Below are 16798 nucleotides of genomic sequence, written 5' to 3'. Positions count from 1 at the left end.
CTGGGTTCGATCCTCAGCACAACATAAATGTAAAATAAAGATACTGTGTCCACCTAAAACTAAGAAATAAATATATATTAAAAAAAGAGGTACATTTTGGCTTATAATTTGAGGCTCGGAAACCCAAGTGCACTGTACTGATACTTGCTGAGCTTCTGGTGAAGACCTACTACTGCTTTACCTCATAGTAGAAAGCAGAAGGGCAAGTGAGCAAGAACAAAAGAGGGAAGGATGGATATGCTTTATAACAAATCGCTCTCATAATAACTAACACAATCCCTTGAGGGGGGAACTCAAGAGTAAAATAAAGGCATTATCCATTCATGGGAGCTCTGTCCCTATAATCCAAACACTTCCCCTAGATCTTGCCTCCTAACCTTGCTACTTGAGGAATTAAAGTTCCAACACATGAACATTTGTGGTCACCTCAGCCACAGCACAGTATACCAGAAAATTTTAGCAATTTTTACATCAAGTCTCCCTAGACTCTGTACTCAAGTTTATACAAAGTTTGGTGCTCAGTATTAAAAAAAACCTCCATCTCTAATAAAGTATTATTTTTGTAAAGTATCATTTCAAAGGTACTTGCTGGTTACAATAATCAATTAATATATTAATAAACAAAGAGCAAACTGACAGCATCTGTAGTTCTTTCCTTAAAATTCAAGAGTCTATGGCTTGCTGACACCAAACTGAACTTAATACAAGTGAGCCACAAAATTAAAGCAAATTAAAGGCACTAGATTATAATCTTTTATATGTTAACCAAAATAATATAAGGTAATTAATCCCTTTTAATTGATATTCTAGCTATCTCAGTATGTCATTCAACCAAAAAAGTCTTGATGAACTTCTTTGGTAATGAACAATGTTCAACCACTCTTTCCCTCATTGCTCTTAGCAGTTCATCCCACTGCTGAATAACTATATTCGTTAACAATTTTTCCAGGGCTGGAGATACAGTTCAGTTGGTAGAGTGCTTGTCTCACACGCAAAAGGCCATGGGGTTCAATGCTAAGCACCACAAAAGAAAAAAAGTTTTTCCTCTTTCCCTAAACTTCTGCTTCCAGCCCAAGCCCTCTGATTGCCCCTATCTGCTGGTCCAGTAGTCACTTTTAGAATTACCCAGCATAAGAATGATAACAAAACTTGACCAATATACTGGAAGGGAATAACTTAATCACAACTAATAACTCAAACTGAAAACAGAACTAATGAAGAAAAAAAGTACTAAATTATAAATAGCATTTCTATTGAGACCAGGGAGCTTTAAAAAAAAAAAAAATTAGTTCCCCCCCCCCCCTTAAAGAGAACAAATGTCTTGGGAAGAGGAAAAAAAATAAATTTGTCAAATACAGTTGTGTACCACCAAACATTTCAGTCAGCAACACATTGCTTATATGACAGTGGTCTAGTAAGAATATAATGAGACAAAAAATTCCTGTTGCCTAATGATATCATGGCTATTAACACAAAACACTGTGTGTGTAGTTATTTCACTGGTTTCTATTTCCTATATAGTCAGCCCTTGATAATTGGGGGTTAGGAGCACTGCCCTCAAAGCCCTGTGGAGAAGATAACTTTTGACTCCTCCAAAACTTATATATGAATAACTTACATAACTTATCAGTAGCCTACAGTTACCTTCCTGGTAATATACTGTGAAACATGTGTGAAACCCATGAGATCACTTTTTATAGAAATAAAATTTATCAGAGCACTGAAGTACTCTCCTGGAGATTATTAGTATCATATGGCACATAAAGAATCCTTGTAACTCTGGAGCTCACCACAATAGCAAAACTACTATAGTAGTACAGTATGTACAACAGTTAACTTTATAAAGTTATGATTTAATACTGCATCAAATACTTATTTACATCTCTAAAAAAATGAGATATAAACTGCAAATAGCACAATATATGGTATCTGTAGGCATAAGTATTGATCATTATTAAATTTCTATAATAGACTCCTGTATATTTTATGGTAGTAAATGATAAAATAGAGTACTTTCTACATGAATTTAAGCATTCATGATGCTACACTTTTCTTTAACATTTATTTCCAAGCCATGTAGTTTGACTTGAGTGTTTTTTAAGTGTCATAAATCTCCAAAAATTAAATATATAAATAAAACTGACATATAAGTAGACCCATGTAAGTTCAAACGTGAGTTGTTAGAAAATCATTTGTACTACATTTTTTATTGTTATTTTAGAGTGTACTCCTACTTCGAAAAGCTTAGTGTAAAACAGTATTTTGTGTTTTATCAGCAGCAGCTTCCCATATGTTGTGCTTACTACTTCTCAACTGCACCAACAGGCCACGGCAAGTAACTCGTCTACACTATTTTTGTTAATACTCTCTATGACGCCATAGGCTAAGCAACATGAGACTGTAAAGGTAATTAAATGGAAAAAATACACAACAGAGAAAAGCAGCTTAAGAAATGCCTTCACATAATGTGTAATAAAAAGTCAGAGATCAGTGATGCACAGGTGGCCAGAACATTCTATACCTGTGAAGTATGATTTACTATAGAAGAATAAAGGGAAAGAATGAAAAGTTTAAAAACTTAAATCAAAATAAATTTTTAAGGGAAGAAAAAAGAAAATAAGACAAAGATTTCCTATTGAATGATAACTGACTTGAATCTTCTTATCTAAGGAACTCCATAAAGTGTGAGACATAATACTGCGAGTGGGGTGTACACATTTAACTCTCCTGAGAAAATGCCTGAATTAAATACCTGAAAATAAAAGTATAAAAGCTCAAAATGAGGGAAAATTTTAATTAAAATAAGAGGAAAGAGATTTAAAATTGCAGTCATTTAACTAGTAGATATAAATGCTAAAAGCCCAACGAACTGTTTTACAAAATTCTGAGGGGACAAGTGTTTTATGTAGCCAATCTATTATTATCTGTGCATACTGGCAAATGGACATTTCTAGATATGCTCTAATTTGGAAAGTGAAACTACCATTCATTCTGGGGGTGAGGGTTACTCAAAGTAGTTGGGATAAATAAGAAATTTTTCAGATTAAAGACCTGACAGCACTGTTTACATGTTAAAGAAATACAGGTCAGACTGCTTATTTTTAAAATCTTTTCTTTATCTGCAGTCTTCATTTTTGTAGTATTTTTATTCGTTCCTTTTCATCTTGATCAATGTTACCAGATTTCTCTTCTTCTTCTAATACCCACTCTTTACCTTTTTAAATCCTTTCTATTGTTTGTTCTTTATTTCAATAAATGTTGCTATAGTTTTTTACCTTTTTTCATTATCTCTTTTCTTTGGAAAGAATGAAATATATCATATGGCACATGAAGAACCCTTGTAACTGTTGTATTTTTTTAAACTTATGATAAAATTTTTTTTTCACTTATTCTCAGGCTTTCTTTAAAAAATAAGTATGGAGATGACTTAAGAGAACCAGAATTTTATTCTGTATAAAGAAGTAGTCTAGGATACACAAAAAGTGGTATAATCCATATAATGGTATAAAATTACAATATGGATGAATAAATCTTTAAAACATTTTACTAAATGTAAAAGGCCAGACATAAAAGACCATAGTTATGAGTCCATTCAGGCAAAATGTACAGAGACATTGCTGGTTTAGGAGTGAAAAATGCAAATAACTGCAAATGGGCACCACAATTCTTTTTGTAGTAATGGCAACATTCTAAAAATCAAATTGCAATGATGGTTGCAAAATTCTGTGAATGTAATAAAAATCAGTGACCTATATACATAAAATGGGCAAATGTAAAGGATACAAATTATATCTAAATAAAGCTGTCAACAAAATAATAAGTACTTTTATATATTTCTGGTAAAAATTTATCATGTTTTAAGAAAATCTGGCCTATGAAAGCCAATCTTATGACTGACTCTAAGATGTATGCATGAACAGCTGACTTACTTGTGATTTTATGCTGAAATGTTTGCATACTGTATTAAACACTTACAAAATTCAATAATCACATAATTTTAAATTATTACAGTTACAAGATTTATTTAAGTTTGTAGAAGTTTTAAGTCAATATCTAACAATAAATAAACTTTTCTAGTTTTGTTTTATGAAATTATCAAGTTTGTTAAAATTTGCTATAGAGTACAATGTACATTTATGAAGAATTGTTTTATATTTACAAATTTAAATAATTGTGAACATAAATTAAAAAAATCAAACACGCTATGTGTTATCTCCTCTATATACAAAGTCACCCCATAAAAGAGATTACTTATAAAACCTCATATTTAATAAGGACCAATAAAATGTTTACACAGAGCCCAGCAGTGTGAGAATACAGGAGATGTTTTTAAAAATATGTCCTGCTATAAAGATATTTAAAATTCTAGTCAAGAAGTAAAAATTAGTACACATTTCTACTATTATGCAGAATAATCTCTTTATCTCTTGCACCAGAGCATATTTCTAATAGCCTACTTCATATTAGCCCCAGATATCCCAAATACACCTCAAAAAGCAAATCAATATCATTTTATTTCTTTTCCTTCAACTCAACCACTGGTTCCTGAACTTCTTTCCAGGAAAATGACATCATCAATCCCTCATCCATTCCAAGTCATTCAGGTTAGAAATCTCTATCAGTTAATGATTCTGTTAAGTCAGGGAGTCTTCCGGTCCTGTTCGTTCTGCTTCAGAAAGATCCCTCCAAATCTGTTCTTTTCTACCCCTTAACTTAGTCCAAGATAGGAGCATCCTTCATCAGAATGAAGTTATATTATTGATAAACTAACTTTATTTATTTATTTGGCATTTAATCCACTAGATTTAGAGCAAATATCTGAAGCTTATTCATATTTTAACATCAACCTGTTCCGTAATACTACAGTCCTCGAGGATGTATGTACTCAATAAATGTTGGATAAATATAAACACTTTTTCTATTTCCTATATCCTTATATTTACTGAGTGGTAGAAATTTTTCTGAGGACTCCATTTTGTATGTATAGTATGTTGAAGGCTTAAAGAAATACAATAAATAAAAGAGAAGGATAACTGATATTTGATGGGAAAAGGATGGCTTTCTGTTTCAGCTCAACTAAGTTCCCTGTAACTGTGAACTAAACCCGTAAACCCAGAATATAAGTAAGGGCTTTCTTTGTTCTTTTTCCAAGAACAGAGAGAAAGGCAAACTTCTTTTGCACAAAGCTATAATCACAGCAAAAATAGAAACAGGGCTGGGGTTGTGGTTCAGCGGTAGAGGGCTCACCTAGCATGTGCAAGGCCCTAGGTTCAATCCTCAGCACCACATAAAAATAAATAAAATAAAGGTATGGTGTCCAACTACAACTAAAAACTAAATATAAAAAAAAATGAATAAACTGGAAACGATACGGTACTAAGAAAAATAGTATTAATATGGAAAAGAATACATATTCAGTCGATAGAATATTTCCAAAATAATTCCACTTATTCATATATATATACACATATTGCCATAAGTGGCATTCCAAGATGCTAAGTAACCAAAATCACAAAGATAGTAAGTAGCTAGGTCAGTTGGAAACCTAAGGGCAGTTTTGACTCTTTTTTTTTTTTGTTTTTGTTGTTGTTGTTGTTATATCAAACTATCTTAGGTGAAGTAATTATGCTTAGAAAGAAGTCATTTAAATGCAAATCTGAAGCTGATTAAGAATGAGTTAATTATATCAGCAGTTCACAATCTCTAGGCTACAATCCCTTAGAGGACCTCAGTCATTACAAGGTCAGTAAATCCATATGAGCACTGCTTATAAATTAAATAAAAATGTGCTTGCATACATAGCCACTACTTTTTGGAACACATCTTGCTGTTAACAACAAGATACATATTTACTTAAAAAGCATTACTTGGGCTGAGGATGTGGCTCAAGTGGTAGCGCGCTCATGCGTGCGGCCCGGGTTCGATCCTCAACACCACATACAAAACGAAGATGTTGTGTCCGCTGAAAACCAAAAAATAAATATTAAAATTCTCTCTCTCTCTCTCTCTCTTAAAAAAAAAAAAAAAAAGCATTAGGTGGGGATATAGCTCAATGGCAGTTAGTCTAGCAAGCCCAAGGCCCAAGAGGGTTCCATCTCTAGCATGGAAGGGAGAGAGGGAGGAAAAAAGCATTACTGAATTCACAATAGCCTTCTTTCATCACATATCTTCTCAACAATAACAAATGCACAGGTACAATGTGTGATAGGTAAGCAGTTTCTTTTGGTTTTCTGCCCTTTAAATGGAAATTTGAAAGGAGACCTCATGCTCAATGGGAGTCATGGAGTTAACAAAACTACAAGCTCAATGATTTCCCTCACTCTAGGTAAAATGGGAATTTCTTAAAAATGAACATTTTAAGGTTCTTGGGGGGAAGGAGTGTTCCTTTTCTCCCTCTCCCATCCTCTATTCCTTTTCCATTTATTTCCTTCTTTCCAGAATTAGTCCCAGCCCTAGATCTAGCATGCTTGTGGAAGCTTTATGCTGTTATGAGATTCACTTGTTTTCAGTATGTGGATCTCAATGTCTCTACACTATTTTAAAATTACTCATATTTCCCATTTCCTCACAAAAAGTCTATTTAAGACAAGCATTTCAGTTTAATACTTTTTTAATTTTTTTTTAGTTGATAGACCTTTATTTTATTTATTTATATGCAGTACTGAGAATCGAACCCAGAGCCTCACACATGCCGGCAAGTGCACTACCACTGAGTCACAGCCACAGCCAGTTTAATACATTTTTGAACAACAAAAAGAATAACATTAGGTATGCCTGAACAATATTCCTTTCATCTCTCACACTCCCTAAGTATCAGAAATACCATTAACATCCAAATGAGTGCTATTGCACATAATAGTCACCTTATGATAGGTCACAATAAAATGATATTGCTGAGGGTAATCATACTGTAGTCTACCTTCCTGCCCACTGCCACCCGCCTCACATACAATAAAAGAACACTAAAACAATGCTACAGTTTGAATGTAGTTAGTGTTCCCCCAATGTCCATGTATTTAAGGCTTGGTCCCCAAAGTAGAACCTTTAGGAGGTAGGGCCTAGTGGGAGATTCCCTATATCATAGAGGTATGCCCCTGAAAGTGTGGGATCTCACTAGTCCTCTTTTGCTCTGCTCCCTGGCTCACAAGATTAGTCATGTATTCTGCCATATGCTCCTGACATGAGATACTGCCCTCACCAAAGACTTAGAGCAAGAGGGCCATTGGATCTTGGACTAGAAATCTCCAGAACCATGGGCCTAACCCTTTTTACTTTGTAAGTTAATTGCCACACACAGTTCATTGCAGTGATGGAAGGCTAGTACATAGTTTCAGGAAAAATTAGCTTAAATAAAGTAAAAAGCTTTTCCTGTTTCTGAGTCTCTTTTTTCCTGGGGTATTTAGACATTTTCTGAGTTTCTATTATAAGTCAGGCACTCGAGGTGCAGCTACAAACAAAAAATATGAAGCCCTTATCTTGGAAGGGGGAACAAATGACATAAATGTTGATGATGAGGAGGAAGATGGTGGTAATAGTGACAAATGTGTAGCTTAGAGTAAATAGAAGTAAAAGTAGGAAAGCATAATAAAGTCAGACGATAATTAAACCCTGGTAAACCTTTACAGATAACAATGAGAAATATTGAGGAAGTGCTGAGTGAGGAAGAAAGTATTTAAAATGGTCATGGTTTTGATATAGTTTGAGTGTGCCCAATGCCCCCAAAGGGTTCATGTTCTGGAAGCTTGATCCTCAGTTATGAGGATGTTGAGATAGTGAAATCTTCAAGAGGTGGGACCAAGTGGGAAGTTATTAGGTCTTTGAAAGGAAGTAATGCTTTTCTCATGGGAGTGTATTCTCCTACGACATCAGAGTGTTGAAGGCAAGCTTGGCATCTCCCCTGAACAACTCTATTCCATGCTTGCAGACATGCTTCTTCTGCATGCAGCTGTTTTCCATTCCATTTCTCTACCATGGTGTATGTAATAGGCCCTGGCCAAGGTGCAGGTACCATGCTGTTCTGACTCTCAGTCACCAAAATGTTAGAAAAATAAGCCACTTTGTTTCCACATTACCCAGCTCAGGTATTTTGTTATTGCAACATGAAACAGACTAAGATCGGAAAGAAGAACATTTCTGAGCATTGAATGAAGTGAGGAAACACACCACATTCAAAACAGAAAGTTCTAGGCAAAGGAAACAACCCTGAAGCAATCAATATATGGTCTAAAGTATAATATATGTGAGTGGAAAAGTGGGAGATGAGGTCAGAGATCTAGAGGCCAGATCATATAGGCCATGGTAAAGGGACTGGATTTTATTTATTAGAAATCCACTAGAGTTTTATATTTGGGTAATAGTGGAGGTAACATGAATAGATTGATACTAAGATTACCGAGTGGCTACACAGAGAATAAAGGTAAAGCATTATAAGGAGAGTGTTACTACTTGGAAAGAGATACGTGGATTCAACTGTACCAGTAGCAAAGGCAGTAGAGAGTAACTGTACATAGGATGTATTTTGAAGATAAAATCAACTTGTCTTGATGATGCACTGTTGTAGAATGCAAAGAAAAGGCATTTTAAAATGACACTTAAGCTTTGGCCTGTGGAATAGGTGAATGGTAGCGGAGTTTCTAAAATGAAGAAGCCTGGAAGAAACACAGGTTTGGCAGACAGCGAGTTCCATGTGAGACAAGTCTCTTAGAAATCAAAGTGGGTACATGTAGAGGCATTAGGATATGGAAGTTTGAAGTTAAAGGGAGAAACTGGGCTATAGATATAAAACTGGGGATCAGCACACTATTGACAGAACTTAAAGCCTTGCATCTAGATGAGGTCCTATTAAATAAATGAGGACAGATAAAAAAGAAAAGGAAGGAAAAAAACTAAATATTGGAGCATCCCATTCTTAAGAATTCATCCCAAAATCTAAAAATTAGGACAAAAGAAAGTGAAAATTAAAATCAAGCCTTATTTATGGGTTTATCCATGTAAGCGAACAACTTAGTTTTAAAGTACTCAAAAAATACTAGCTGATCTGAATGAATAAATACACATCTCACTGAAGAGTGTGTACTTTACCCCATCCTCATTCCACATCTAAGAGATGATTTTGAAAGCAAATACATTCCTTTTAATATAATCAACCACATTTTAAAATAACAAAATACATTTAAATGTATGTAACTTATTTATATATTAAAAACCATTACTTTATACCACACTTCCAAAATAATATGTGGCCATACAAAAGATAAAATCTCAATATAGACCCTGTTGCAATAAGCTTCGGAATGTTTTAGAAAATTTTAAATTGTACCAAGATTTAATTATCTCTGACATATACTTACCTATATAAACTTTTCAACACACTCTAAACTCCCAAGTACATTCAATCCAAGTCTGTCTCTCCTATATACCTTGCTTTTCTTTGTTCTGATCCCTCTCTTCACTCTTTTGCTTCTGCCTAAAATATTCTCTGAAATCTCGATAATCTTGACGCTGTTGTCAAGGTCATAGTTTAAAAGTCCCTACCAACTGTTCTTTCCTCTCAACTGATTTCCAACACAATATCTTTCACTGTATTCCTCCTTCATTTTCAACATGAATGAACATGTTTTATGCATTCAAGTGAATTTTTATAATCAATGCTGTACTATAATAGAAGGAGCGCTATTACTTCAGGAAGTAAGAGATATAGTGGTTAAGAACATGAACTCTAGAGCCACATGACTTGAGCTGAAAATTTTGACTCTCCCTTTTAAAAGGTTTTTAAGCTTTGAACATTTATTAATTATTTTAATGCCTTACCTTACTTGGCTATAAAATTTCTAAAAGGATTAAACAAATATTTGCTAATTGCTTAGAATAGCATCTGAAAATACATTAGAAACACTGTATTAATGAAGAATTGAAGGAAAAAAACATAGCAGAGAGGTTGAATTTGTTTCAGAACTCCTCTTTTGTTCCCTATATGATTAAAAACATGCACTACATGTGCATACAACAATAACTGTAAATCTACATTGGTGAGTAAACAATGTATAAAAGATTTACGAAAGATGGGGCTGGGGCTCAGTGGTAGAGTGCTTGCCTTGTGTGGGTTAGGCACTGGGTTCAATCCTCACACCACATAAAAATAAATAAATAAAAAGATATTGCTATTAACTAAAAAAAAAAAAAAAAGAAAGAAAGAAAGGAAAAAAAAAGATTTAAGGGGGAGAACTACATAGGACCAAAGTATTTTGCATACTATCGAAACCTAATTGTTATTCATTCAAAATAGACTGTTACGAATTAAGATGTCAATTACAATGCTCAAGGAAAATAATTTAAAATATATAGTGAAAGAAATGAGGAGGGAATTAAAATGGTAACTAAAATATATCTATATGACCCCCCCGCCCCCCAAAAAAAAAAGTAGTCATGGAGGGCTGGAACAAAATCCATTAAAGACACGCAGGGGAGGGGAGTAAAATGGCATAGGCACTTCTTTTACCAACAATTCCATTAAGTGTAAATGGAGCAAACTCCATTTAAAAGGCATGAAGGGGCAGAGTAGACTTAAAAACATGATCAAACTTTATGCTTTCTATTAGAGACCTGCTTTAGAGCCAGAGACACAAAACAAGTTGAAAGTGAAAGAAAAAAGCCTATGCACACTATAACCAGAAGAATGGAGTGACTATATATTAACCCCCTTTTCAACAAAGGACTAATTCCAAGTCTTCTAACAAAGGCCTGAGTCTACAAATTATTACTGAGTCCTATGTATACAACGCTTTTTCCTACACATACAAACTTATAATTAAATTCAATCTATGAATTAGGCACAGTAAGAGACTAACAAAAACTAATAAAAAAAAGAACTACAAAAGTGTACTGTAATAAAGTTATATGAATGATCCCTCTTAGTCCAAACCTATTCTTGAATCTGTATAATCATTCCTCATTTGCAATAAATGGCTTAAGTGCCATTCATTTCAGTGTCACTCATAATTTGCTGAAGTCTTCATACAGGCTCAATACTTTCTGGCACAACACTTTACCGTTAAATGAAAATCATTTTCTGTTCATGCTTTCCACCCACAAATTTAATGCCTTTTCCATTTTAACTAAGCATTATCAATGTGCACTGTGGCTATAACTTTTACAGTTCTTAGTGGTGATGGCAAAACCAGCACCAGTTTCTTGTTACTGCTTCACAATTTCACATATATATCTGTTGTTTTTATTGCAGATCCTAGCAACCTTGGCATATATATTTTTTTTCTTTCTTATTAGTCAAGAAATTTCACCTTTTCACCTAAAGGAAGCACTCCATAGTTTCTCTTTGGCATGCTAGAATTGCCAGAATCACTACCCTTGTGTTTGGGGGCCATTATTAAGTAAAAATAAAGTTAACTTGAACACAAGCACTATGAAACTATGATAATTTATGTGATAACTGAGATGGCTCCCAGGCATCAGACAGGGAGTGTATACAGCATGGACATGCTAGACAAAGAGATAATTCATGACCCACCAGATGGTGAGAAATGTCATAACACTACTCAGAAGTGCACATAATTTAAAACTTACGAATTGTTAATTCTAAAATTTTCTATTTTATATTTTTGGATTATAGTTGGCTTCAGAGAACTGAAATTGTGGCAAGCAAAGCCTTGCAGAGGGAAGGAAGGCTACTGTATTAATATCAGATGAGGGCTAGGATATAGCTCAGTGGTAGAGCACTTGCCTGGCATGTGTAAGATCATGGGTTCTATTCCTAACACCACAGGGGAAAAAAGGTGTTAAAAAAAAAATCAGATGAAACAGATGTTGCTATGATCTGAATGCTTGTGTGCCTCCTGCCTACTAACCCTTATATTGAAATCCTATCCCACCAAGTATTAGGAAGCACAGCCTTTGGAAAGTGATTATATCAAAAGGATAGACTCCTCATGAATGGGATTAGCAATCTAATGAGAGACCATCATGAATCAGAAAGTGAGCCCTCACTAAACACCAACTCTACTTCCCAGTCTCCAAACAAAAACTGTGGGAAATAAATTTCTACTGTTTATAAGCCATCCATCCAGTCTGTGGTATTTTGTTATAGCAGACTGAACAGACTAAGACTATCAATTGGCAGGAGTAGGTAATACTATAACAAATGCCTAAAAATATGGGAGCTGCCTGCCCACTCAGTGTTGTGGGTGGCTCTCTACCACGAAGATTATATCCCCAACCCTCTTCATTTTTTGTTTTGGGACAGGTTCTAAGTTGCCTAGGCTGTCCTCAAACTTGCTATTTTCCTGCTTCAACTTTCCAAGTTGCTGGGATTTACAAATATGTGCCACTTCACCCAGCATGGCAGCTGTTTTGGGAGTGGATGGTGGATAGAGACTGGAAGAGTCTTGAGATGCATACTTTATAGAGTTCTGTTGCCAAGAACAAGTTGTTATATGTGATTCTGGTGAGGACTTACGAGGAGAACAGAGCTAAGAGAATGCCTCAATCTTCTTAGAGAATACCTTCTGAGCAGTAATGAACAAAATTTTGCTAGAAATATAGACAGTAAAGGCCTTTCTTAATGCAATCCCAGATGGAAACAAGGAACATGTTACTGAACAATATAATTGTTAGTCCCCTTGTTATAAAGTTATTATGGTTTAGATATGAGGCATCTCCCAAAAGCTTATATGTAAGACAATGCAAGAACATTCAGAGGTAAAATGATTGGGTTATGAGAGCCTTAACCCAATCAGTGCATTAATTCCCTGATGGGGATTGACTGAGTAGTAAGTGAAGACAGGTAGGGTGGGGCTAGAGGAGGTAAACTTTGGGGGGCTTGCCTTTTTTATTTTTTTTATTTTGTGTATCTCTGCTTCCTGAGATGATGTTCTGAGCTGCTTCCCTCTACCACACTCTTCTGCCATGATGTTCAGCCTCACCTCAAGCCCAAGGAATGGAGTCAGCCATCTATGAACTGAGATTTCTGAAACCATGAGCCCCCCAAAAGCTTTTCCCTCTTTAAAATTGTTCTTGTTAGGTCCTTTGGTCACAGCAACGAAAAAGCTGACTAAAACAAAAGTGGAAAAGAACTTAGCTAAACTGTATTCATGTCCTAGTGTTTTGCAACAAATCAAACATGTGAACAATGAAAATGAATGTTAAGCTGAGGAACTATCTAATGAAAGTGTTGAAGGGAGGCCTGGTTCTTCCTGACTACTTAGATTTATCAAAAGGAGAAAACAGACGAAAAATTAGGTAAATTTTCAGTTCATCCATATATTCAGTGTATGGAATGAGAAACATGTTTCATAGAGAATGCCAAGGATGTGGCCAAATAACCATCTGATAAAGACATATATAGTCAGCTAGTACCTACCATTCAAAAAATTAAATTGTGAAGGCTCTTCAGAAAACCCAAGCTACCCTTTCTCACAAGATCAGGATGAAAAGGCCCTAGCTAACACAGGACTACCACAAAGAGCTCTCAATAGGACCTGTAAAGTCATCCACTCACACACAATTCCATCCTTGAAGACCAATGGGTATGTGACTCATGTACAGACCCGAGAAGATGTTGGCCTGTGGGGGGATGGGAGAGAACACAACAACCACCCTATTAGGTCCAAAAGATGGTACCCTCCCTACCATCTTCAGTGAATGTGGAAGGTTTTATATTGTCTGCCCTACTAGGTTTTAGATTTGCTTGGGGCCTATTTCCTCTTTCTTTGTTCCTATTTCTCCTTTTTGAAATGGGAATATCTATCCCACCAATATACTTTGGAAGTATATAAGATGTCTGATATCATATCAAATGTTTTTAGAGGAGGGGCAAGCATGTGTGCTATGGTCTGGAATTTCTGTCCTCCCCGAATTCCTATGTTGAACTCCAAATCCCCAAAGTGATAGGATTAGGACATGTGGCCTTTAGGAGACAAAAGTTTATGAGAGCTACTAAAACATCTGAGTAATGCCTCAATAAAAGACTCCCAAGAAAGATCCTTCACCTTTCAACCACATGACAACACAGTGGAAAAAAACGCACTAGGAAGCATGCTCTCCCCAGATCCCAAACCTGTCACAACCTTGATGTGGCATTACCAGCCAAAAGAACTGCGGAAACAAGTTTATTTTATTTATAAGTACCTGGTCTATGGTATTTTGTTACAGAAGTCCAAACAGGCTAAGATAGACATTAAAATAAAATCTGTTAAGAATTCTTGACAAAGAACAGTATGTCATGATAACACAGTCAATCCATCAAAATTTAATATTTAAAAAACATTTGAACCTAATGACATATTTCCAAAATAGATTAAGTAAAAACTGAAAAAACTGAGGAAAACACGGCTCAACAATAATTATCTAGAGACTTAAACATACCACTTTTAATAATGAATGATACAGGGCTGGGGTTGTGGCTCAGTGGTAGAGTGCTTTGCCTGGCATATGTGAAGTATGGGTTCAATTCTCCGCATTGCATATAAATAAATGAATAAAATAAAGGTCCATCAACATCTAAAAATATATTTAAAAAATGAATGATACAGCTGAGAGAGAGAGAAACAGAAGGCTTGAACAACACTATTAATCAACTAGACCTAAAAGTATTACACAGAATATGCCAACCAACATCAGAATACACATTCTCAAATACATAGCAACATCCTCAAAGTATGTTTAAGTTACAAAAAAGTTTCAGTAAACTTTAAAAAGACAAACCATGTGGGCTGGGGCTGTGGCTCATTCTATGAGGCTAGTATTATTCTAATACCAAAAACAGACAATGACATCACAAGAAACTATAAACCAACATTCCTCACAAATACAGATACAAGTATCTTCAAATAAATACTAGCAAACCAAATTCAGCAGCATATCAAATGGACTGCCCATTGCAGTTTTAGCCTGGGAAGCCAAGAGTGGTTCAACACAAATATCAGCTGGGGGTTGGGGAAATCTGTCACCATATTAATAGAACAAATAGGGAGAAACCAGAAATGGATCATCTCAATTGAAACAAAAAAAGTAAACAATTTAGGAGCTTTCACAACCCAATAAGAGCACCTATGAAAAACTCACAGATAACATACTTAATAGTGAAAGATTGAAAGCTTCTCCAATCAGGTACAACACAAGGACGTCTGCTCTTACCACTTCCTTTTAACATTGTCTAGACATTCTATCCATAGAATTGAGAAAAAGAAATGGCATCTAAAATGAAAAAAAAGTAAAACTACCTCTTTTCACAGATGACATGATTTTTAAATTTCAGTAGTGGGGACTGTACTCAGGGACTTGCACATGCTAGAAAAGCACTCTACCTCTGAACCATATCCCCAGACCTTTTTAAAAACACATTTTTGGGACAAGATCTCCCTCAGTTACCCACTTTGGCCGGGAACTTGTGATTCTTCTGCCTCAGAAGTTGCGGAATTACAGGTATGCACCACCATACCCAGCAACATGATCTTATATATAGAAAATCCTTTAAAAAATCCCACCCAAAAATCTATTAGATCTAATAAACAAATTCAGCAAGGCTGGAGCATATAAGACCAACATCAGTTAAGGTAAAAAAAAAAAAAAAAAAAAACCGGAGAATCACAATTCCTAATCTCAAGCCCATTACAAAGCTATGACAACACAAGTGTGGTGACGGCACAAGGATACATACAAGGACCAACAGAACAGAACTACAGGCCAGAAATAAGCCATATGGCCAATTCACTTTCTTTTTTTTGGGGGGGGGTGGGGGAGTGTTACTGGGAATTGAACCCAGGGGCACTTTATCACTGAACTATATCCCCAGTCCTTTTAATCTTTTATTTTGATATCCTCCTGCCTCAGTCTCCCTCATCATGAGATTACAGGTATGTGCCATCAGGCCTGGCTTGGCTAATTCATTTTCAACAAGGATTCCAAGGCAATCCAGTGGAAGAAAAATTGTCTTTTCCACAGAATGTGCAAAAGAAAGAAGGTAGAACGATGCCTCACACTGAACACAAAGATTAACTCAAACTTTATGGAGTGAATACTATAAAACACTTAGGAGAATATATATGTGTAAATATTTATGACTTTGGACCTAGCAATGGATTTTGAGACATGACACCAAAAGCACAAACATCAAAAGAAGAAGGAAAATATGAATTCATAAATATTTAAAAACTTCTACAAATCTGAAAATGTTATAAAAAAAGACAACCAACCCATAAAATAGAAAATTTTTACAAATCATATATCTGATAAGAGTCTAGATTCCTGAATAAAGAACTCTTACAATTTATTAAAAAGGATAACTCAAATAGAAGTGAGCAAAGGGTTTGAACAGATTTTCTCTGAAGATTTATAAATGGCCAATGCATGTGAAAAAGATGCTTAATAGCACCAATATGGAAATGCAACTGTTATGGTTTAGATGTGAGGTGTCCCCCAAAAGCTCATGTGTGAGACAAAGCAAGAGGATTTAGAGAAACAAATGGGTTATGAGAACCTAAGCCTAATCAGGGCATTAATCCAGATAGGAATTAACTGGGTGGTACACCCACCACTTCACACCCACTAGCATTGCTTTAGAGCAAGCAGGGATGGGGAGATGACCATCTTTATTTAAAATCATTAAGGGGAACATATATCAAGAAATATTAGAAAAGAACATCCCTTTTAACAAAGACACAGAATAAATTTTAAAGTATCCAAATGTTAAAACTTTAAGCAGAGCCTAATCAACACAAATTCACCCCCGCAAAAGAATCAAAATAATGTATTTTTGAACTAACATTCTAATACTAAGAGAAACAAA

General features: G+C 35.2%; 1 protein-coding gene across 19 annotated transcripts in view; it reads right to left on the bottom strand.

Moving 5' to 3' along the window:
- Positions 1-16798, bottom strand: part of Lcor (ligand dependent nuclear receptor corepressor) — a 136337-nt gene that overhangs the window by 83652 nt on the left and 35887 nt on the right. The window lies entirely within an intron of this gene.

The sequence above is a fragment of the Marmota marmota genome, unplaced genomic scaffold (assembly GCF_001458135.2).
Source record: "Marmota marmota marmota unplaced genomic scaffold, marMar, whole genome shotgun sequence".
NCBI classification, from domain to species: domain Eukaryota; kingdom Metazoa; phylum Chordata; class Mammalia; order Rodentia; family Sciuridae; genus Marmota; species Marmota marmota.
The sequence above is the reverse complement of the archived record's forward strand: the minus strand, read 5'-3'. Positions and strand labels throughout refer to the sequence as shown.